Source organism: Globicephala melas, chromosome 4, assembly GCF_963455315.2.
Source record: "Globicephala melas chromosome 4, mGloMel1.2, whole genome shotgun sequence".
NCBI lineage: Eukaryota > Metazoa > Chordata > Mammalia > Artiodactyla > Delphinidae > Globicephala > Globicephala melas.
The window spans coordinates 142177461-142198442 of record NC_083317.1 but is presented as its reverse complement, the minus strand read 5'-3'; the positions used below and the strand labels follow the sequence as shown (position 1 = coordinate 142198442).

General features: G+C 41.3%; 1 pseudogene; it reads left to right on the top strand.

Annotated features, from left to right (window-relative positions):
- The first annotated feature begins 1136 nt into the window (after positions 1 to 1136).
- On the top strand, positions 1137 to 17537 carry LOC115863505 (uncharacterized; annotated as a pseudogene).
- The last annotated feature ends 3445 nt before the right edge of the window (positions 17538 to 20982 follow it).

The following is a 20982-nucleotide window of genomic DNA, read 5'->3' as shown; positions in this document are numbered from 1 at the left end:
AAGAGTATGAGGGGAAACAAGGCAGAGAAGGAGGGACATTGAGACAGAGGGATATTTCAGGCCAAGTTCCAGCCTCAGACAGATCCCCAGAGAAGCTCTGGGTGTAAATTACACCTCAAGGTTGTCCTGGCTTTGAAGCAGGAGATAGATGGGCTCCAGGTTAGACATTTACAGCTGGTCTTCTGTTTACATTTCACGGGGCAGGAGAAAGTGGGCTTCAGGCCGGACACTTACAACTAGCCTCCTGTTTGCATTTCCTGAGACAGGAGATAGGTGGGCTTCAGGTTAGGCATTTAAAATCAGCTTCCTGTTTGCGGTCCGAAATGGAAGCAATGACAGAGACAGGGTAAATAGCCAAGCTTTGTCTCTTGCGGATGTATTAAGAGAACTGTCATAGCAAGAACAAAGGGGGACAAAACCTTGTTTGAATAAAGTATCAAGGGATCTCCACTCTCCTCTGCCCCTTGGGGCAAGGGAGGCATTACGCATGCACAGAAAGGCTCCTTGAGGGTCAAAAGTCAGGGGACAATGCCAGGCCATAATGAGTCTTGCTTCTCCCAGACGCCTTAACGGCAGGATCCGGGCGTGAGGTGGAGAGGTGCGTGCGCACCTATGGGGAGGGTCCTGACACTAATTAGCCAGGCGGGACAAAGCAAGATGATTGGCCAGAAGGGAAACAAAAACCCGGAAGACTGGCCCCTTATAAAGGACTTAAACTTCCCAAAGGCACGACTCTCTTCTCTGAGTTTGCACGTGTGTCTTTCCGCATGTACTTTGCTTTTCCAATAAACTTTTTACTTTTCTCTTTACCTTCTGACTCCTTGCCTGAATTCATTCCTGACAAGGCAGGCAAGGACTGGGGACCCAGGCCCTAGCCTCTGGCCCCTGTGGTGTAGCGGCTACGACTCGCGGCCCGGGAACTGAGATCTTGCTTCCAGCTACTGCTCGCTGCTGCTTGCTGTTGCGTGCGTCCGAAATCAGCTTGAGACAGGGAACTGGGTTTTCATATCCCTCCTTACATAAGTCATTGCCTAAGGACTGCTCTGTGTGTGTGTGTGTGTTGGGGACCAGGGTGTTTGGCGTGAGTGGGTCCGATATAAACTCCGAAGCACTTTCAACTCTCCGTGTTTGCAGCAATGCAGGTTAGCAGCTCAAAAGACATCACTGAAGAAATTGCAGGTAGGAGCCCTTAGCAGCAAACAACTCAAAGCCGGGGGATGGATGCTCAGAGCTGGTAAGGACGATTCCAGGGGACCCGGGAGGAGCACGAGACAGAATGCGTTACAGTTTTCTGTAATGGGCGTGTGGATGGAACAGGGTGGGTAGAGGCTGAGTGTACAAAGGAGAGGGGAGAGTGCATCCCACTCATGGCACTGGTTCCTTGAAGGTCTGTTTTCTGGAAAGTTCTCAGGTGAGTGGCTATGAGAAGACAACTATGCGAGTTACAATGTGAGTTCCTAAGAGCTGTGTTGGCAGAAGCCTGCATCTAGCCTCCTGGTCCAGGAATCCCTCTCTGGGATCAGCTAACCATTGTTTGCACTCAGAGGCCGGGCCTCCAGATGCCCTTCACTGCACTTGGCTGGTCTCCTCCTATTTCCCCCCAGGCCTCTCACAAACATGATCCCTTGTGGAGGGAAGTGCAGGTCTTCTACCCACTGTGAGCAATGAATAGGAGTGTCTGTTTTGCTGTGTCTTTCAGATTGAGGTATTTTGTTTGTTCATTTATTTTAAAGATTTTTTTTTGATGTGGACCATTTTTAAAGTCATTATTGAATTTGTGACAATCCTGCTCCAGTTTGACGTTTTTGGTTTTATGGTCACAAGGCGTGTGGGATCTTAGCTCCCCGACCATGGATTGAACCCGCACCCCCTGTATTGGAAGGCGAAGTCTTAACTCCTGGGCCACCAGGGAAGTCCCCAGACTGAGGTTTTATAATTAAAAAATGACTAACTGGATAACTTAAAACTGGAAAGAGGAAACTTTTCTGTTAAAAGTTGAGAAACTGTTTAGTAAACCATTATACTTGTAAGTCGTAAAAGAGTACATGTAAGTACACCACAAGCTGAGAAGAGAGGAAGCTGGACGCTTCATTATGTGGATATATTTTGAAAAGCAGACAGAGGAGACTATTCACCTTCAACTCTAACACCCAAAGGCATCTGACTGTAACGTTTTGATTTACTTCTTTAGGCTATTTTTCCATCTATATTTTTTCATATAATGCTTTTCCCTTCTAACGTCATAATAGAAGCCTTTGCATAGGCTATAGGATCCTCTTGGGAAACAGTATTTGAAATTGCTGCATAACGTGCCTATTGAGCTTTACTCAACATTTTTGCAACTGTTGGATAGTGAAGGTTTTCATGCTTTTGTTTTATAAATACCACTGCAATGAACAATATCACAGAGGTCTTTGTGTGTGTGTGTGTGTGTGTGTGTTGTGGACCACTTTCCAAAATACCTTAGGGCTTGTTGTGGTTTTACAGTAATGAAAATCAAAACAAAAATAAACTAATGGGAGCTAATTAAACTTAAAAGCTTTGGCACAGCAAAGGAAACCATAAACAAGATGAAAAGACCACCCTCGGAATGGGAGAAAATATTTGCAAACGAATCAACGGGCAAAGGATTAATCTCCAAAGTATACAAGCAGCTCATGGAGCTCAATAGCAAAAAAACAAACTACCCAATCAAAAAATGGGTGGAAGACCTAAACAGACATTTCTCCAAAGAAGACATACAGATGGCCAAGAGGCACATGGAAAGATGCTCAACATCACTAATTATTAGAGAAATGCAGATCAAAACTACAGTGAGGTATCACTTCACACCGGTCAGAATGGCCATCAACAAAAAATCTACAAACAGTAAATGCTGGAGAGGGTGTGGAGAAAAGGGAACCCTCTTGCACTGTTGGTGGGAATGTGAATTGATACAGCCACTATGGAGAACAGTATGGAGGTTCCTTAAAAAACTAAAAATGGAACTACCATATAACCCAGCAATCCTACTACTGGGCATATACTCCAAGAAAACCACAATTCAAAAAGACACATGCACCCCAACGTTCATTGTGGGATGAAAAATGTCTCGTTTTGGGGGGTAGTTTTCAATGTAACAGTAGATAAGTAATATAAGGCTCTTGATATATTCAAGGTGCCTGTTCAAAAGGTTATACAAATTTGTTCACTCATCAGAAAATAGATAAGAATGGCTGTTTTAGTGTAATCTTGAGGAGGTTTTCTTTTTTTAAAATTTATTTTATTATTTTTAATCGAAGTACAGTAGATTTACAATGTTGTGTTAGTTTCAGGTGTACAGCAAAGTGATTCAGTTATACATACATATATACCGATTTTTTTCAGATTCTTTTCCCTTATAGATTATTACAATGTATTAAGTGTAGTTCCCTGTGCTATACAGTAGGTCCTTGTTGGTTATCTATTTTATATATGATATTGTTTATATGTGGAATCTAAAAAAATGAACTTATGTACAAAACAGAAATAGACCCTCAGACATAGAAAACAAACTTACGGTTACCAAAGGGGAAAGCCAGGGAGGGGAGGGATGAATTAGGAGTTTGGGTTTAATATATACATACTGCTATATTTGAAACAGGTTTTCTTGAACAGGTCCAAGGACTATTCATTTGTAACCTTAAGATGATGATGATTATTATTTTTTACGGTACGCGGGCCTCTCACTGTTGTGGCCTCTCCCGTTGCGGAGTACAGGCTCAGCGGCCATGGCTCACCGGCCCAGCCGCTCCGCGGCATGTGGGATCTTCCTGGGCCGGGGCACGAACCCGCGTTCCCTGCATCGGCAGGCGGACTCTCAACCACTGCGCCACCAGGGAAACCCCTCAACTGTACTTTAATAATAAAAAAAAGAAGGTGGCAGAGAGCGTCGTGCTAAAATGATCAAGGAACGGTGGGGAGTGAAGAGTAAGCCCGTAGGTACTGCAGCAAGGGGATTAGAGAGTGGTGTATTAGGGTGGTGCACCTCTCAGTGGGAGTCAGAAGTCTTTCGGAAGAGGCAATCAGGTCCAGAAGTGGTAAAAAAAAACAGGAAGGGCCTCTCCACTTCAGGCCCCATGATATGCAGGATTTAGGAGGAAAATAGTCCTCACTTGAGAGAGTTGTGTGGAAAGAGTCATAGCGGGACAGCCAGGCTTTGTCAGAACAAGAAAGTGAAGGAACTCCTAAAAACATAGGATCTGAGGATTTGGCTGGTAACAGACTGTGAGTTCCAGGGGATACAATGGAAGAGTCTGAGTGATGGAAAAGGAGTAGGCTACTGGGTGTGAATACAAGATGCGCTAAACCATGCAGGGGTGAGAGCCCTGGGACCCAGAGATAAGGAAACTGGGGCTAAGAGAGGTTAAATGACTTAGCTAAGTCACTTAGTTGATATGAAACATCATTTATCTCTATTCTCAAGAATAGGAACTAGCATGAAATCTCCTAGGAGGCACTTAGCAAATGTTTGTTGAATGACTAAATCTACTTATCTCTATGAACAAGTACAGTCATCCAAAGGATTCAGGGAAGAAGAAAACCCTTTATATCAGTTAATTCAACATTTCAGTAAAAATGGGGGTCTTTGAGCCTCAATCACTGTCTCCCTGCCCACAGCTTCTGCCTGGGCAATTCATTTTGCTTGAATTGTATGAGGTTATCAGAGGGCTAGTAGTGTCATCAGCTCACTGAACACAGAAAAATGGAACTGTGGAAATAAGTAATTTCTAAATGCATGGGTGAGTTAATTTCTAAGACAGGATGGATACGAATATGTTCGCTGCCTTTAAAATCACATTTGAATACCCTAGACATGAGAATACAGGTACATTTTTGGAACTTCTGGTTATATTATGTAGTTCATGAATCATCTTAGTCAACTTTTCTGGAAAACAAAGAAGAAGGTGGTTTTGCTCCTCAACCTTTTGATAGTTACGTGTTAACTGACAACAGCCTCACTAATCTGGTTACAGTGATCTCAGCAGTTTTCCAAAGTCTTGGAGTCGGGGAAGTATTTGTAAGCTTTTCCTTGTTACGTAAGTCATACACATAAAAAAAAAATCATTGTCATATCAAAATAGAATCATCCCTTAAACAAAAACCAAAATCTCCATTTTTCTCTACACTCTTTTGATAAATTAAAAATGGGGGGAGGGGTTCTTATATTAAAACATCGATGAAGCCTTGAACAAAATTTAATGTTCGTAGGTTTTCAGAGAGTCTCATATATGAGAATACGGTACAATCAACTACCTTCCGATTTCTCTGTTTTCAAAAGCTCATCCACTGCTTTTCCTCATTATTTTGAGTTTGCAGAGCACTTTAACTGCTTTGTAGCGCTTCTGTGAGTGAAATTGGAGAGTAGTGCTGTCTGTTCAATCACGGAAGCCTAAAGTGTGCTGTTCTATTGTCACACCAAAAGCACATGCTTAGCTGCCAATCAGACATGATGGGGTATATATGAAACAGAGCGGGACCCTATGGCCCTCCTCCCCATGCCCTCAGCCTGCCTTTTGTCTGTGGAAAACTTTAGCTAAAGAATAAGTTTACTCAGAGAAGTGAGAAAATGCAGAAACAAAGGACAACAGTTAAACAAGACAAAAAAGCAATACTTTAGTCATTAAGCAAAGTCAAGGACCTCTAGTTCCTCTTCAAGGGCTATAGATAATATTCTGAGCCCTATCCTGTGAGCTGTCTTGTAGATTCTGAAACCTCCATCAGGTGGAAGAATTTTATTACATGATGACCAGACTGTAGCCATGACATAAGCTGCCACATTTCTGAAAATTTACCTCAATGAATTGGAAACAAACCGACTCTGGAACTGAAGATTAAATGTATTTAAAACAATCAAGAGGACCCTGATCAGACCACCACATGACCAATTGCAAGATGCCCGTCAGAGCTGCCTGTGCTGTTTCTGCACGTAGCTCGCTCCCTCCATCTATGGAAGCTGTTGCCCACTGATTGTCAGTTGGGGGGGGGGGGCGTTGGCCTTTGGACAGGAGTCCACCCTCCCCCCTGGTTGCTGGCCTCCAAAATAAAGCAAACTTTCCTTTCCACCAGCCTTGCCTCTTTATTGGCTTTTGAGTGGTGAGCAGCCAGACCCTCACTTTCGGTAACGTATGCATGGAGTAGCAGGAAGTATAGCATGGAAGGAAAAACACTACTGAATAGAAGAACAACTTATGATACTTATAAGCATTAACACTTTAATCTAAAACTCCTGGAAAACAATGAAATAATCTGTCCCCTGAACTTACTCTTACACAAAGTGTTGGTCAGGGGACTTCCGGAGGGGTCTTTTGTTTGTATGGATTTTTCTGGTTTTAAGTACATAAATGAAATCCTCTAAGTTTGACTTCCTACACTATATGATTTTTATTTGAAATGTACAAGTTCAAAGGTCATGAGAGCTTATGATGTTATATGTAGAGTCCACGAAAGCATTGTTAGTTGACTTACTCTTAGTATTTTACAATATATTTTATATAAATGTATTCATTTTCAAATATAAACATTTTTATCTAAATATATTGTAAATGCACCAATGCCACATCTTCACTCTAGTTCAGGAAGATGGTAGGCCCACGGGTTTGTATTTGCTCACTCGAACAAGCCACCTCTAGCTCTTCTTGGAAAGAGGCATACATACATAAACAAACACATGAGCAAAGAAATAAATGCTAGTTTAAAACAAAATTGGCATTTGACCATGTTCTGACATCACAACAAAACTGGCGTTATTTTCCTCAGGGTTTCTTTTTATGTGTATCAGTGACTCATGAAAATTACAAGATACTCTGCAGAATGGCCATCATCAAAAAGTCTACAAACAAGAAATGCTGGAGAGGGTGTGGAGAAAAGGGAACCCTCTTACACTGTTGGTGGGAATGCAAATTGATACAGCTACTATGGAGAACAGTACAGAACTTCCTCAAAAAAACTAAAAATAGAATTACTGTATGATCCAGCAATCCTACTCCTGGGCATATATCCAGACAAAACTATAATTCAAAAAGATATATGCACACCAATGTTCACTGCAGTACTATTCACAATAGCCAAGACATGGAAAGAACCTAAATGCCCATCAACAGAGGAAAGGATAAAGAAGATATGGTACATATATAAATGGAATATTACTCAGCCATAAAAAAGAACCAGATAATGCCATTTGCAGCAACATGGATGGACCTAGAGATTATCATACTGAGTAAAGTAAGTCAGAGAAAGACAAATACCTTATGATATCACTTACATGTGGAACGTAAGATACAACACAAATGAATCTATTTATGAAACAGAAACAGAATCACAGACCTAGAGAACAGACTGGTGGTTGCCAAGGTGGTGGGGGGTGGGGGAATGATGGATTGGGAGTTTGGGATTAGCAGATGCAAACTATTATGTATAGGATGGATAAACAACAAGGTCTTACTGTATAGCACAGAGAACTATATTCAATATCCTGTGATAAACCATAATGGAAAATAATATTTTAAAAAAGAATGTATATATATGTATAACTGTATCACTTTGCTGTACAGCAGAAATTAACACAACATTGTGAAGCAACTATACTTCAATAAAAAATTACGAGACTCTCAAATTTATAAAAATTAGGAAAAATGTGATTCTTCCTTGCTCTCAAGTCCCCTCAAATTCGATTTTAGAAATAAGTTTACTTGGCTATGTTTATTTCTGATATCATAGAAGAGTTTGATTTCATAATGTATAACACCTGCCTTTGGCAGAAACACTGATCCTTTTTAAGCTATGAGAGGAGAGAATTTTTTCCAGGCAATCCCCTCTGAATATGTCTTTAACCCCTCCATCCCAGAAAAAGTTCACTGCCATTGTCATTCACTAGTGCAGGACTCATTCTGGGTCTTCCTTCAGCGTTGGCTTAGAGCATGTCCCTGCTTCCCTCCTGTGGCCCAAACGCCTGCACACCTGCATCCACACCTTCCCACCTGCATCCACACCTGCACACCCACATCCTTCCCCTCTGGTGTCCGGCTCGGGCTTAGCAGCTACCCCAGTTCTTTGTGTAGCCCTTCCCGAGATGTCCACTGCTCAGCACTGGTGCTGGACCTGGCGCCTGGCACCTGACCTCCCTCCTGGTGGGCCTGCTGTGCCCCGGTCCTCACTCATCCAGGTGTGGGAAACAGACATCTGCAGAAGCTGTTCCTCCATTCATGATAATTTACGAAACAGAGCCAAAAGTTGCCAGGCATTGCCACATCTCATGAGTGCCTTTCACATAATCATACACTTTAAGATGATATTTAAAGAGACAAATCCTGTGTTTAAAAAATTAGCTAACAGCATAGTGCTTTCTTTTTTATTTTTAAATTTTTATTTTATCTTTATTTATACAGGTGGTTCTTATTAGTTATCTATTTTATACATATTAGTGTATATATGTCAATCCCAATCTCCCAATTCTCACAGCACTACCACCACTGCCACCACCCTGCTTACCCCCTTGGTGTCCATACGTTTGTTCTCTACATCCGTGGCTCTATTTCTGCCTTGCAAACTGGTTCACCTGTACCATTTTTCTAGATTTCACATATATGCGTTAATATACAATATTTGTTTTTCTCTTTCTGACTTACTTCACTCTGTATGACAGTCTCTAAGTCCATCCACGTCTCTACCAGTGACCCAATTGCCTTCCTTTTTATGGCTGAGTTATATTCCACTGTATATATGTACCACATCTACTTTATCCATTCATCTGTCGATGGGCATTTAGGTTGCTTCCATGACCTGGCTATTGTAAATAGTGCTGCAATGAACATTGGGGTGCATGTGTCTTTTTGAATTATGGTTTTCTCTGGGTATATGTGCAGTACTTGGATTGCTGGGTCATATGGTAACTCTATTTTTAGTTTTTTAAGGAACCTGCATACTGTTCTCCATAGTGGCTGTATCAATTTACATTCATACCAACAGTGCAAGAGGGATCCCTTTTCTCCACAGCCTCTTCAGCATTTGTTGTTTGTAGATTTTCTGATGATGCCCATTCTAACTGGTGTGAGGTGATACCTCATTGTAGTTTTGATTTGAATTTCTCTAATACTGATGTGGAGCAACTTTTCATGTGCCTCTTGGCCATCTGTATGTCTTCTTTGGAGAAATGTCTGCTTAGGTCTTCTGCCCATTTTTTTGATTGTGTTTGTTTTTTTATTATTGAGTTGCATGGGCTGCTTATATATCTTGGAGATTAATCCTTTGTCTGTTGATTCTTTTGCAAATATTTTCTCCCATTCTGAGGGTTCTTTTCATCTTGTTTATAGTTTCCTTTGCTGTGCAAAAGATTTAAGTTTCATTAGGTCCCGTTTGTTTATTTTTGTTTTTATTTCCATTACTCTAGGAGGTGGGTCAAAAAAGATCTTGCTGTGATTTATGTCAAAGAGTGTTCTTCCTATGTTTTCCACTAAGAGTTTTATAGTGTCTGGTCTTAACATTTAGGTCTTTAATCCATTTTGAGTTTATTTTTGTGTATGGTGTTAGGAAGTGTTCTAATTTCATTCTTTCACATGTAGCTGTCCAGTCTTCCCAGCACCGTTTATTGAAGAGACTGTCTTTTCTCCATTGTATATCCTTGCCTCATTTGTCAAAGATTAGTTGACCATATGTGTGTGGGTTTATCTCTGGGCTTTCTATCCTGTTCCATTGATCTATATTTCTAGTTTTGTGCAAGTACCATACTGTCTTGATTACTGTAGCTTTGTAGTATAGTCTGAAGTTAGGGAGTCTGATTCCTCCAGCTCCGTTTTATTCCCTTAGAATTGCTTTGGCTATTTGGGGTCTTTTGTGTCTCCCTACAAATTTTAAGATTTTTTGTTCTAGTTCTGTAAAAAATGCCATTGGTAATTTGATAGGGATTACAGTGAATCTGTAGATTGCTTTGGGTAGTATAGTCATTTTCAAAATATTGATTCTTCCAATCCAAGAACATGATATATCTCTCCATCTGTTTGTGCCATCTTTAATTTCTTTCATTGGTGTCTTATAGTTTTCTGAGTACAGGTCTTTTACCTCCTTAGGTAAGTTTATTCCTAGGTATTTTATTTTATTTTTTGCAATGGTGAATGGGATTGTTTCCTTAATTTCTCTTTCTGATCTTTTGTTGTTAGTGTATGGGAATGCAAAAGATTTCTGTGCATTAATTTTGTATCCTACAACTTTACCAGATTCATTGATTAGCTCTAGTAGTTTTCTGGTGGCATATTTAAGGTTATCTATGTATAGTGTCATGTTGTCTACAAACAGTGACAGTTTTACTTCTTTTTGGATTCCTTTTATTTCTTTTTCTTCTCTGATTGCCGTGGCTAGCACTTCCAAAACTATGTTGAATAATAGTGACAAGAGTGGACCTTCTTGTTTTGTTCCTGATCTTAGAGGAAATGCTTTCAGTTTTTCACCATTGAGAATGATGTTTGCTGTGGGTTTGTCATGTATGGTCCTTATTATGTAGGGGTAGTTTCCCTCTATGCCCACTCTCTGAAGAGCTTTTATCATAAATGGGTGTTGAATTTTATCAAAGGCTTTTCCTGCATCTATTGAGATGATCATATGGTTTTTATTGTTTAATTTGTTAATATGGTATATCACATTGACTGATTTGTGTACATTGAAGAATCCTTGCATCCCTGGAATAAATCCCACTTGATCATGGTGTATGATCCTTTTAATGTGCCATTGGATTCTGTTTGCTAGTATTTTGTTGAGGATTTTTGCATCTATATTCATCAGTGATTTTGGTCTGTATTTTTTTTTTGTAGTATCTTTGTCTGGTTTTGGTATCAGGGTGATGGTGGCCTCGTGGAATGAGTTTGGGATTGTTCCTTCCTCTGCAATTTTTTGGGAAGAGTTTAAGAAGGATGGGTATTAGCTTTTCTCTAAATGAGTGAATGAGGGTAAGGAGCAATAGAAGGCCAGACCCAGCAGCTGATTTCAAATACTAAGGTGTGATATGGCCATCAGACCCTATGATACAGATCATTTTGTCTTCTCTTAAAAATATCCACTTTAGTCTGTGCAAGGTTGGCCCACGCACAGCCCTAGTGTGGGAAAGCAAACTTGCCTGGGTCTCAGTGATGCTCCTTCCCTCCAGCTGGCTAGAGGAACGCTAAGCCAATGCTTTTCTCCGCAAAACCAATACGTTTATATTTGGTTTGTCATTTATCAACCTCTGAGTAACTTGTTCGAGGTAGAGTGATGGAGTTGAGAGAGGGGTTGTTTTGAGGGAAGTTGGAGGGCTGCCCAGGCAGGCTGTCTCCTGAGTGTCATTGTCCCAGCAGGGCTGCCCTGTCCTAAGTCTGGGTCTTTGCCTTGCACAACATTGATATTTCACTCAGTGTGGAAAGGACTGTATAATCAAACCCACAAGACTGACAAATATGAACCAAGATCCCAAATTATTCATTTACAATGAAAAATATAACTGGGGAGCAGGTGAGAAATTCATATTAGCTGGGGAGTGTCTTCTGACTGCTTTAGGGAAACGTGTAGGAAAGAAGTGTTTAAATCCCAAGATGGATGCAGGACCCAGATGAAGAGAAAGTGATGAGCATCACTGAGCCACGAGACAGATGCTCTACTGCCCTGGTTCCCAAGCTGCCATGCAGCTGTATACTCGTGCTCAGAGGCCCTGGATGGCCCTTTCTCCAGACAAGGCAAAATAAACTGTCAGGTCTCCAATGTCCGCATTAGAATGATAATCCAGGACACCTCGATTGGACTTCCATATCTGCAAATTCCTGCAGCCCTAAATTGGTTTGCATTAATTGCTACATTTAGCTAATCTCATCCATGATGTATTAACTCAGTAATTTCATTCTTATAAAATGGTGACATTATTTATAGGTTTTGGGGTGGGGGTCTGGGCTTTGCTTCTCACGTTGATAACAGTTTTTGGGGGCTTGGTCCACACTCCCTATAAGTACTAATTGATAATTATCCTTAAGCAGTGCCTTTCAGAACACCAGTCTCCATGCATTAGTGTGTCATAAAATCAGATGAGAGGGTTCTGATCAGTGGCTTAAAATGAAATAAAATAAGAAATATTAGAATTTATGGCACATGGTTAGGTAAATATTGTTTTATATGTACTTTGTGTACTAGCTTGTGATGTAAAACGTTTTTCTGCCTCTAGGTTGTGGTTAAAAAAACTTATAAACCCCTCCCTAGAACTCAGAGCATCATCCTCTGCCTTAGAGAGCAAGATGCTCTTTGTATAGGAAGGTGTTAGAAAATTTATGTACAGAAAACCTTTGCTCAGAAGAGCTCTGTTATTGAGGGGACAGTCTACACTCTGTGACAGAGACCTGCAGAAACGTCCCATATTGACGGTGTGTGATAGGACATAAAAAAGAGGTGCAAGGCATGTCAAGCCAAGTGTGAATGAGAAATCAGCTGACAGGAAAGAGTTTTGGACGCTGGCTGGTCACTGCTTTTCTGTAGCTCAAGTTTCTCCTTTTGCCCTGGGGCTTGGAGTTCCTGACGGTCAGAACAGAGCTGCACTGAATTTATCGAGTTCTGCATGAGACAGGTGATACCTGCTAGATTCAGCCAGTCAAAACGAAAAATGAGATTTTCATATGAAATTTAATTTTCTTAGGAAATTGTTTTCATAAGCACAAAAATGCAGCATATATTTGTGCACTCAAGATAAGTGTTTGGCAAACTCTTTGAGGTGCAAATACATCTTATTTTTTCCTCTGGAGCGCAGTTTATTACATAGCGCTAATGTGTCCATGGACAGGTTCTGCTGAGTATTGCAAATGTCAGACTGCATTATCCATCCATCCATCCATCCATCCATCCATCCATCCATCCATCTATCCATCTCTTCATCCACCTCCATCCATCCATTTGTCTTCCCATGTGTGTCATCTGTCCATCCATCCATTTGTCCATCCATACACGTGTCTGTCCATCAATCCATCCATTTATCTGTCCATGCATGTGTCCATCCATTCATCCATCCACCTTCATCCATCCATTTGTCTGTCCATACGTGTGTCCATCAGTCCATCCATCCATCTATTTTTCCATCCGTATGTGTGTCCATCCATCTGTTTGTCTGTCCATATGTGTGTCCATTTGTCCATCCATCCACTCCTTCCTTGTTGAGTACCTATATACTCTGTGCAAGCAGTTTGCCCTCTTGTTGTGTATTTTCAACATGAGAAAGTCTTAGGTTGGCTGGGAATTTGAAAGTTATTTGATGTAGTTCTTATCAGATGAATGCATCTTCTCTATAGCTGTCCTGGCAGGTGGTAATTGAGGTTTTTGCAATCACAGGAATACACCCCTCTGACTGAGAAAGTTCTTTCTTGTATTTCTTTTTCACTAGCTCCCCTCAGAAGCCTCTTGTCTGACTCCCGTACAGATAAGGATTCTGAAGAGCTGCTGTCCACCTACTTCCCCCTTCCAATTCCCGAGCCAGTTCCTCAGCTGGCTAGTTTCTGAGCTAATTTTATTCCAGCCTGATGACATATTAAGATTTGCATCCCCATCAGAGGATGGGGTCAAGACCGTGGCTAATGTCAGGCAGGTCTAAGGTGTGTCCCTATCCCAGGCTGCACCTTTCATGTTCCCACTCTGCTGCCCAGCTCTTGTGCCTCTGCTTCTCTCTGGTTTTCCCTTGGGATTGACACCCCAGTCTAAATCTCACCTTGACTGGGGCCCTGACAACCTTCCGGTCCTTTCCCATCTGTCTTTCCCCAGCTATTGGATGGATGGATTCAACCTGAATGGTCCTCCCCATGATGCTGTGATGCCGCTATCTGCTACTGCAGGTGCAACCTTGGGCACTGGTACCATCTGGGACTGAGTCTAAGCTAGCCATGGTCCCCTGAGCATTCTAATCTAGATCCTTGGTTTACTTCTTTGAGTCCAGTCCCAACGCCAGCGGAGTCCAACTCTGGTACCCTCTTCTGGATTTCTCTGCCTAGTCTTATCATGGAAGTTCCAGCCTGCCTCTCCATGAGTCCCTCCAAGGTATGCATATTGGTTCTAATTCTCCATATTGGTTCTAATTCCAGCCCAAGGGGCCACGTCTAAGAGAGCTCTTCTTATATGTGAAGATGTTTACTGTTTCAATTTCCTCTTGCCACCTAACACACTGCCTCAGCTCAGCACAATAACAGTAACTTCTTTCTGCTAATGATCTTGCAGTCTGGCGAAACTAAGCAGGCAAAAACTCATTTTTGCTCCGTGTGGTGTCAGCCAGGGTAGCTCAGTGAAGTAAGGATCTACATCCAAGTGGCTCACTTACGTGGGCTGGCAGGGAATGCAGTCAGGGTGGCTGACTGGGTGCCTCAGTTCTGCTGCGTGTGGGCCTGTCCTTGTAGCTGCTGGACAGTCCGCCTAACAGGGTGGCTGGGTTCTAAATGGGAGGAAACGGAAGCTGCCAGTCTTCTTAAAGACTGGGCCTGGGAACTTCCCTGGTGGTCCAGTGGTAAAGAATCCGACCTGCAACGCAGGGAACTCGGGTTCCATCCCTGGCCAGGGAACTAAGATCCCACGTGCGGCGGGGCAACTAAGCCCACGCACCACCGCTACTGAGCTCACGCGCCTCAGCTAGAGCCCACGTGCTGCAAACCACAGAGCCCACGTGCCCTGGAACCGGCGCGCCACAACTAGAGAGAAGCCCTCACGCCACAATGAAGAGCCCACACGCCGCAACAAAAGATCCCACATGCCTCAACGAAGATCCCGCATGCCACAACTAAAACCCGACACAGCCAAAAATTAATAATAAAATAAATCTTAAAAAAAAAAAAAAAAAAGACTGGGCCTGGAACTGGCACTGTTTCACTCTCCCTGCATTCTCTTGGTCAAAGTTGTCATAGAATCAGCCCCAGATTCAAGGCGGGGGGGAAATATAGCTCCCCTTCTTCTTCTTTTTGTTTTTTTAGAGGAAAATACTAATCCTTTTTTTTTTTTTTTTTTTTTTGCGGTACACGGGCCTCTCACTGTTGTGGCCTCTCCCGTTGCGGAGCATACGCTCCGGACGCACAGGCTCAGCGGCCATGGCTCACGGGCCCAGCTGCTCTGCGGCATGTGGGATCTTCCCGGACCGGGGCACGAACCCGTGTCCCCTGCATCGGCAGGCGGACTCTCAACCACTGCGCCACCAGGGAAGCCCCTAATACATTTTATTAACACATTTTACATGACTTGTAAACTTCCACTGAAAACAATTTTCCTATACCATAAATAGACAAAATTTGAAAGGAGGTATTTAAAGTGTATAAATATTTCAAAGGATTAATATCTAGAATATATAAAGGAGATTTGAATAAATGAAATAAAGTAAAGGAACCAATAGAAAGTAATGCTTAGAAGGTGTGACTGTAAACTTGGAGAAGAATAAACCCAATAGCGAATAAAGTATATGAAAAGATATTCAACCTTGTAATAAGGGAATTCAAATAAAAAGGAGATAACATTTCAGAACTGTCAGATGTCATATATTTTGATGGTGATGTAATTTTGCATGTTGGGCAACATATGGAGAAAAAAGGATCAGATGTAGTTTTAGTGAGAAGGAGATTTGCAAAACACTTAATCATTATGTAGTACACCTGAAACTCATATATTTATATGTCAATAACAACTCAATGAAAAAGAACATTTGTGAGATACTTTACAGTCAGATTTTGCAATGTCTCATTTGAAGATCATTTCAAAATGCTCTATAACCCTAAATTCTATTCCTAAGAATGTGCCCCAGAGAAATTCCTGTGTGTGATAAAGCTTTTACAAAAAGACACACTGGTAGCTCTGTTTCTTGATGGAGGGACTTGACAAAGATCTTGCAGCCACTTGTAACCCACCTCAGATCCCAGAGGTGCATCTTGTCCTGTTGCCTTGCTTCACCCCTCCTCCCAACCCTTCAGACTTTTCTCAGCTGGAAAGCCCTTGTCCCTTTCCCACTACTTTATATGGCATCAATCCAAGTCTTATCAAGGTGCCAACAGCATTTGCTTGAACAGCTATAATCACAGTCATGCCAGGAGTTGCGATGGGTGTAGTGAGGCTGAGATGACTAAGACACGGACCCTGTCCTTAAGGGAACCATAGATTAGAAAAATACTGTTTTTCCCCCTCCTCTGATCTAGTTTTAATCTCTCCCTCACCAAGTATCCTACCAAGAACATAATGCAGTGTTTTAATATAAGCGTATTATGGAATATAGAACAAGATTTCACCTCCTTTCTATAAAAGCTTACATCGTTCTTGATACAACCCAAGGCCATGTTAACTTCCTTAAAGGTTACATTTCATTGTTAATTGACACTGAACTTATTATTGATTATGCCTCTAAGTCTTCTTTTCCTAATGTCCTCTTGGTATGGCATGGCACTTGTATCTCATGCTCAGCTGAATTTTCAACTCAATTCAGCTACTTCGAAGCTGTCTTTGTAAAGTTTCACCTTGTTAGAACTAAACTACTGCTTTAGCCTATAAGATAATTTAGATCATCATCTCTTGTCTAACATAGTAATGTTCAGTCAACCCAAAGTTGATGTTTGTGCTCTTAGGTGGTCAGGCAAATAATTGACAAAAATGTTAAATAGACTGAATGTAGAGCCCTGTGACCTGCCACTGGAGATCTTTCTCGGGTGACACAGGAATCACCACTCAGCTCTCCAACTGTTGTGCCCCAGTTGGAAAAAATTCCTTTGGCCCAATAGCGTGTCATGAAAATAACACTTTCAAGGGTTAACTCTATCACTCATCTCTTTAAAAAGTTTATACGAATATCCAGTCAACACCAACAAGGTTATCTCCCTTGAAATGTTATCTATACGAGTTTCCAAGTAGACCACAGGGCTGTATACTGTCTTGGAATGTCCTCAGGAGGCTCCGTCATTGAGCAGGTAACACAGTAAACATCTCAGAGTCCTTTCTTTCAAATGGAAGAGGGGAAGGCAGAGATAAAAGGAACTCTTCAAACTTCACCTTCTTTCCTTGTGGCTTGTGGTCTCCTCCTCCTCTGCCCCCTCCAAAGCCTCCCTGGCCTCTGCCACCAAATCCACCTGGGCCACCTGTGCCACCACCTCGCCCTCTGCAGCCACCTTCACCCTTAGGCTTGGCTCAGTCCAAAGTAACTTTGTTTCCATCAATTTCACCATCTTCCATGGCCTCCTTGACAGCGTTGGCATCTTCCTCGCTGTTGAGTTCTACAAAACCAAAGCCCTTGGAGGATCCAGTCTCCCGGTCAGTGACTATCCTTGCACGAATACTCCTTTAATGTCTCTTCTGTAGTATCCTCAGACAGACCTTTGACAAACAGAGTTTGGGATGGTTGGCTTCTTGCATTAGGTGATCCCCTGGGTCCTTGCAACTCCAGCCTGATTGCTCTGCCCCCAATTTCCCTTTTATTAAATGAATTTAAGGCTTCTTTAGCATCTTCAAATGAAGCAACTTCTACGGTAGTTCCCAGATCTTGCAACCCAATAGCCCTGTCGGGGAAGGAAAAATGATCAGGAAAATATAACATTTTCTCAGTGAAAATGTATTGTGTCCAAATCAGCCCTACTCCTTTTTCACACTCTTGCCGACTTAAAAATATCATTTCGTATTTTGGTGATTTCTTTTCTCAGAAGTTAGTTTGATTGAGGTACAGTTCACATACAACAAATGACACCCATTTAAAATGTATAATTTGACATATGATATCACTTATATGTGAAATCTAAAATATGATACAAATCAACATATCTATGAAAAAAAACCAGACACGGATACAGAGAACAGACTTGTGGTTGCCAAGGGGGACGGGAATGGGAGAAGGATGGATCGGGAGGTTGGGATTAGCAGATGCAAACTATTATATATAGAATGGATAAACAACAAGGTCCTACTGTATAACACAAGGAACTATATTCAATATCCTATAATAAACCATAATGGAAAAGAATATGAAAAAGAATATATATATATATATATGTATAGCTGAGTCACTTTGCTGTACAGAAGAAATTAACACAACATTGTAAATCAACTATACTTCAATAAAATTAAAAAAATAAAATGTATAATTTGATGCATTTTGACAGGATTATGTATAGACCCTTGAAACCACCACCATAACTGGGACACAGGACATTTCCACCACCTTCCAAGGTTTCCTCATTCCCCTTCTCCTTAACTCTTCCCTTCCATCCCTGGTCAGCGGTCTGAAATCCTTTCTGTCACCATAAGTTACTTGCTTTATCTAGAGCGTGTTACAGATGGAATTATACAGTATGTACTTTTTTTGTGTTTGCCTTCTTTCACTCAACACAATGATTTTGAGGCTTATCCATGTCGCTGCTCTCCCAGGACTGTGTTGCTTTTTACTGCCGAGTGGTATTCTGTTGCAGGGATAGAACACACTTTCTTTCCTTACTTCCTGTTGGTAGACATTTGTTTCTAGTTTTGAGCAATGATGAATATAGCTCTTTTGAATATTCATGTCTGAGTCTTGGTGTGGACATGTGTTTTCATTTCTCTTTGGTACCTAGATGACTTCTCCTTTTTTGGATTTTTGTGTTGCTTTGTTTTCTCACCAGACTCTTCCTACCTAGAGTTAACACCACCATTCTGCGGTTTTGAAAACCTAACTTATGCCCTATTTGGAAACTCCAGCAAAAGTTATCTACCTCTAACCTTCTTGGATATCATGATAGTTCCTCAAAAACTTTCCATTTACAAGTTCTCTCAGTTCTTGGAATATAGTTCCATAAATTAGAGAATTGATTCTAGCAGATTTTGGCATAAATATTACTAAACACTTAATGTGTCAGACTAAGTAGTTTATGTACATTATATGTACATTATCTAATTTCCCATTCACAACCATCTTATAAGAGAGGTACTATTTTTATTTATTTTTTAACAGATGAAGAAACAGAAGCATAGAGAGATGATGTAACTTGCCTAAATTCTGACAGCTGGGGAGATATGTTTTGAAGCTAGTGTTTCTGTCTTGAGCTGGAGTCCAAACCATTTCACAATATAAGACAGAGAGTGGTGATTATGATAAGAAACTGGGCATACAAATGTGATGAGTGTTTATAACACAGAAAGATTACTCTGGGTGACGACAATGAGAAACGTCCTTGACAGGGAGGTGATGGCTAAAGTGGATTTTGAAAGCTGGGATGAATTTGGTAATGGTAAGGTGGGGACAAAATGATATAAAATTCAGATGCACAGGCAGCATAAACAGCAGCCCAGGGGGCAGGAATGGGAGCTCCATTGAGCCGCCTCACTGCAGAGATCTGTGGGTGATGGGAGGCCAGGGGGAAAAGTGGGAAAAGTGGCCTTGAGATTAGGTGCCTTGGCGGGCAGACTGCGATCAGACCAACACCAGTCTTCGAATGCCAGGCCAGGGAGCTGACCTTGACCGTAATTGTGATGTATGTCATGCTCAGGCTGGGCTTCAAGATTAATATGGTGACTTGAAATGGATCCAAAAAAGATGACAGTAAAACTGGGAAAGCCAACTGGGAATCTACTGCACTTAAAAATAAAAGATCAGAAGGGCCTGAATCAGAGGGAATGACAGGGGCGCAGTTTGTATTGAAAGAGCCAACGTAACTCTGCTTAGTATTAGAAGTTAAAATAATTTTTGTGTCATTTACCGTTTTTGGCTAATCTTGCAACTGCTTTTCCAAACTAGCTTTAAGTACTCAATTGCGTTTATACCCATTGATATTTTTCTGTTTTTAAAATTTATAAACACAGAGCTCTCAAGTTATGCCATGAGCATATAGAAGGAATTAAAATATAAATAAATTGAAACTATTTAACTCATTAAATAAATGCACTTCTTACGATCCTTACTTAGGTAATAGTTGAGTTAGTAACTCTTTCCAGTGATATCTCTTTTTGCTCATATCTAAAAGACCTATAATATTTTACAGTTACATAAGTATTTAATAAAGGTGGTGGATTTCAGAAAGTTTAAGTATAAAATTGAAGAGCTTACAAAACACCCACACATATTTATTTATTTTTAAAATTATTTATTTATTTATTTATGTTTGGCCACGTGGCTTGTGGATCTTAGTTCCCTGACCAGGGCTTGAACCCTGGCCTCGGCAGTGAAAGCATCAAGTCCTAACCACTGGACTGCCAGGGAATTCACTGTTTTATTTTATTTTCTGAGGCATAGTTTACACACAGATTGTTACTGAGACCAAGCTCACTCTACTTGCCACACGACAGGCCAATAAATTGGGAGATCAGTTGTTGGGGCAAGGAATAATGATTTTATTTGGAAAGCCAGCAGACCAAGAAGATGGCACACTAGTGTCTCAAAAAACCATCTTCCCTCAGTCCAAATTCAGGCTCTTTTTATACAAAGGAAGGGGAGGGGGAGGGGCCCACTTCAGTGCCAACCAATGGCTGAGCAGGACTTTTAATGGTTGCTCATTTGGGGGAGGGGCCCACAATGACCCCGACCAATGGCTGAGCAGGACCGCTACCAGTCGCTTGCTAACAGCCAGGTGCATGCCCCACCCCTATTATAAGATCTTAATGTAGAGATCTTAAATACATAGTTTGATGAGTTTGACAAACATACACCTGCACATAACCTTGCCCTGATGAAATATAGAACTTATCATCACCTAGAAAGTATGCTTCTTCCAGACAATCCTGCATCACTCCCTACTTCCCCCACTGTTCTGATTTATGGTCACAGATTGGTTTCGACTGTCCTAGAATTTCACATAAATGGAATCACGCAACATGCACTGTTTTGCTGTCACCTGTTGTAGAGATTCGTCCGTGATGGTTGCACATATCTGGAGTTGTTTCTTTCTTTCTTTTTTTTTTTACACCTTTATTGGAGTATAATTGCTTTACAATGGTGTGTTAGTTTCTGCTTTATAACAAAGTGAATCAGTTATACATATACATATGTTCCCATATCTCTTC